The following is a 5,018-nucleotide window of genomic DNA, read 5'->3' as shown; positions in this document are numbered from 1 at the left end:
ATAGGATAGGATAGGATAAGGTAGGGGATAGGATAGGATTGAGGATAGGATAGGGGATTGGATAGGATAGAGGATATTATAGGATAGAGGATGGGTTAGAGGATTGGATAGGTTAGAGGATAGGATAGGTTAGAGGATAGTATAGGATAGAGAATAGGATAGGATAGGATAGAGGATAGGATAGGATAGGGGATAGGATAGTATTGAGGATAAGATAGGATAGAGGATAGGATAGAGGAAAGGATAGGATTGAGGATATTATAGGATATATGATAGGATAGAATAGAGGATAGGATACGTTTGAGGATGGGATAGGAAAGAAGATACGATAGGATAGAGGATAGGATAGGATAGAGGATTGGATAGGATACAGGATAGCATTGAGGATAGGATAGGATAGAGGATAGGATAGAGGATTGGATAGGATAGAGGATATTATAGGATACACGATAGGATAGGATAGAGGATGGGATAGGATAGAGGAAGGGATAGGATAGAGGATACGATAGGATTGAGAATAGGATAGGATAGAGGATAGGATAGAGGATTGGATAGGATATTGGATATTATAGGATAGACGATATGGTAGAGGATAGGATAGAGGATAGGATAGATCAGACGATACGACAGGATAGACGATAGGATAGGACAGAGGATACGACAGGATAGAGGATAGGATAGGATAGGGGATAGGATAGGATTGAGGATAGGATAGGATAGAGGATAGGATAGAGGATTGGATAGGATAGAGGAAATTATAGGATAGACGATTGGATAGGATAGAGGATGGGATAGGATAGAGGATACGATAGTATAGAGGATAGGATAGGATAGAGGATAGGATAGGATAGAGGATAGGATAGGATAGAATATACGATAGGATAGAGGATAGGATAGCATAGAGGATTGTATAGGATAGAGGATAGGATAGGATAGAGGATGGGATAGGATAGAGGATAGGATAGAATAGAGGATTGGGTAGGGTAGAGGATAGTATAGGACTGAGGATAGGATAGGATAGAGGATAGGATAGAGAATAGGATACGATAGAGGATGGGATAGGATAGAGGATACGATAGGATAGAGGATAGGATAGGATAGAGGATTTTATTGGATAGAGTATAGGATAGGATAGAGGATAGGATAGGATAGACGATTGGATAGGATAGAGGATGGGATAGGATAGAGGATACGATAGTATAGAGGATAGGATAGGATAGAGGATTGGATAGGATACAGGATAGCATTGAGGATAGGATAGGATAGAGGATAGGATAGAGGATTGGATAGGATAGAGGATATTATAGGATACACGATAGGATAGGATAGAGGATGGGATAGGATAGAGGAAGGGATAGGATAGAGGATACGATAGGATTGAGAATAGGATAGGATAGAGGATAGGATAGAGGATTGGATAGCATATTGGATATTATAGGATAGACGATAGGGTAGAGGATAGGATAGAGGATAGGATAGAGGATAGGATAGATCAGACGATACGACAGGATAGACGATAGGATAGGACAGAGGATACGACAGGATAGAGGATAGGATAGGATAGGGGATAGGAAAGGATTGAGGATAGGAGAGGATAGAGGATAGGATAGAGGATTGGATAGGATAGAGGAAATTATAGGATAGACGATTGGATAGGATAGAGGATACGATAGTATAGAGGATAGGATAGGATAGAGGATAGGATAGGATAGAGGATAGGATAGGATAGGGGATAGGATAGGATTGAGGATAGGATAGGATAGAGGATAGGATAGAGGATAGGATAGCATAGAGGATTGTATAGGATAGAGGATAGGATAGGATAGAGGATTGGATAGGATACAGGATAGCATTGAGAATAGGATAGGATAGAGGATAGGATAGAGGATAGGATAGAGGATACGATAGAGGATTGGATCGGATATTGGATATTATAGGATAGACGATAGAGTAGAGGATAGGAAAGAGGATAGGATAGAGGGTAGGATAGGCTAGAGGATATTATAGGATAGTCGATAGGATAGGATAGAGGATGGGATAGGATAGAGGATACGATAGGATAGAGGATAGGATAGGATAGAGGATAGGATAGGATATAGGATAGGATAGGATAGAGGATAGGATACGATAGGATAAGATAGGGGATAGGATAGGATAGAGGATAGGATACAGGATAGGATAGAGGATAGGGTAGGATAGAGGATAGGATAGGTTAGAGGATAGTATAGGATAGAGAATAGGATAGGATAGGATAGAGGATACGATAGGACAGACGATACGACAGGATAGAGGATAGGATAGGATAGGGGATAGGATAGGATTGAGGATAGGATAGGATAGAGGATAGGATAGAGGATAGGATAGAGGATTGGATAGTATTGAGGATATTATAGGATATAGGATAGGACAGAATAGAGGATAGGATACGTTTGAGGATGGGATAGGAAAGAGTATACGATAGGATCGAGGATAGGATAGGATAGAGGATAGGATTGAGGATAGATTATAGGATAGAGGATAGGATAGGATAGAGGATAGGATAGGATAGGATTGAGGATAGGATAGGATAGAGGGTAGGATAGAGGGTAGGATAGGATAGAGGATAGGATAGGATAGAGGATGGGATACGATAAAGGATGGAATAGGATAGAGGTTCGATAGAATAGAGGATAGGATAGAGGATTGGATAGAGGATAGGATACAGGATTGGATATGATAGGGGATATTGTAGGATAGACGATAGGATAGGATAGAGGATGGGATAGGATAGAGGATAGGATAGAATAGAGGATTGGGTAGGGTAGAGGATAGTATAGGACTGAGGATAGGATAGGATAGAGGATAGGATAGAGAATAGGATACGATAGAGGATGGGATAGGATAGAGGATACGATAGGATAGAGGATACGATAGGATAGAGGATAGGATAGGATAGAGGATTTTATAAGATAGAGTATAGGATAGGATAGAGGATAGGATAGGATAGAGGATTTTATAGGATAGAGTATAGGATAGGATAGAGTATAGGATAGGATAGGGGATAGGACAGGATAGAGGATAGGATAGGATAGGGGATAGGATAGGATTGAGGATAGGATAGGATAGAGGATAGGATAGAGGATTGGATAGGATAGAGGATGGGATAGGATAGAGGATAGGATAGGATAGAGGATTTTATAGGATAGAGTATAGGATAGGATAGAGGATAGGATACGATAGACGATAGGATAGGATAGAGGATGTGATAGGATAGAGGATAGGATAGAATAGAGGATTGGTTAGGGTAGAGGATAGTATAAGACTGAGGATAGGATAGGATAGAGGATAGGATAAAGAATAGGATACGATAGAGGATGGGATAGGATAGAGGATACGATAGGAGAGAGGATTGGATATTATAGAGGAAATTATAGGATAGACGATTGGATAGGATAGAGGATAGGATATGATAGAGGATTTTATAGGATAGAGGATAGGATAGGATAGAGGATAGGATAGGATAGGATAGAGGATTTTATAGGATAGAGTATAGGATAGGATAGAGGATAGTATAGGATAGAGGATTTTATAGGATTGAGTATAGGATAGGATAGAGGATAGGATAGGATAGAGGATTTTATAGGATAGAGTATAGGATAGGATAGAGGATAGGATAGGATAGGGGATAGGATAGGATAGAGGATAGGATAGGATAGGGGATAGGATAGGATTGAGGATAGGATACAGGATTGGATAGGGTAGAGGATATTATAGAATAGAGGATTGGATAGGATAGAGGATAGGATGGAGGATATTATATGATAGAGGATAGGATAGGATAGAGGATAGGATAGATAAAGGATGGGATAGGATAGAGGATACGATAGAATAGAGGATAGGATAGGATAGAGGATAGGATAGAGGATTGGATAGAGGATAGGATACAGGATTGGATATGATAGGGGATATTGTCGGATAGACGATAGGATAGGATAGAGGATGGTATAGGATAGAGGATAATATAGAATAGAGGATTGGGTAGGGTAGAGGATAGTATAGGACTGAGGATAGGATAGAATAGAGGATAGGATAGAGAATAGGATACGATAGAGGATGGGATAGGATAGAGGATAGGATAGGATAGAGGATAGGATAGGATAAAGGATTTTATAGGATAGAGGATAGGATAGGATAGAGGATTTTATAGGATAGAGTATAGGATAGGATAGAGGATAGGATAGGATAGGGGATAGGATAGGATAGAGGATAGGATAGGATAGGGGATAGGATAGGATTGAGGATAGGATAGGATAGAGGATAGGATAGAGGATTGGATAGGATAGAGGATGGGATAGGATAGAGGATAGGATAGGATAGAGGATAGGATAGAGGGTAGGATAGGATAGAGGATAGGATAGGATAGAGGATGGGATACGATAAAGGATGGGATAGGATAGAGGTTCGATAGAATAGAGGATAGGATAGAGGATTGGATAGAGGATAGGATACAGGATTGGATATGATAGGGGATATTGTAGGATAGACGATAGGATAGGAAAGAGGATGGGATAGGATAGAGGATAGGATAGAATAGAGGATTGGGTAGGGTAGAGGATAGTATAGGACTGAGGATAGGATAGGATAGAGGATAGGATAGAGAATAGGATACGATAGAGGATGGGATAGGATAGAGGATAGGATAGGATAGGGGATAGGATAGGATTGAGGATAGGATAGGATAGAGGATAGGATAGAGGATTGGATAGGATAGAGGATGGGATAGGATAGAGGATAGGATAGGATAGAGGATTTTATAGGATAGAGTATAGGATAGGATAGAGGATAGGATAGGATAGACGATAGGATAGGATAGAGGATGTGATAGGATAGAGGATAGGATAGAATAGAGGATTGGGTAGGGTAGAGGATAGTATAAGACTGAGGATAGGATAGGATAGAGGATAGGATAGAGAATAGGATACGATAGAGGATGGGATAGGATAGAGGATACGATAGGAGAGAGGATAGGATAGGATAGA

Source organism: Halictus rubicundus, unplaced genomic scaffold (assembly GCF_050948215.1).
Source record: "Halictus rubicundus isolate RS-2024b unplaced genomic scaffold, iyHalRubi1_principal scaffold0156, whole genome shotgun sequence".
NCBI lineage: Eukaryota > Metazoa > Arthropoda > Insecta > Hymenoptera > Halictidae > Halictus > Halictus rubicundus.
The sequence above is the reverse complement of the archived record's forward strand: the minus strand, read 5'-3'. Positions refer to the sequence as shown.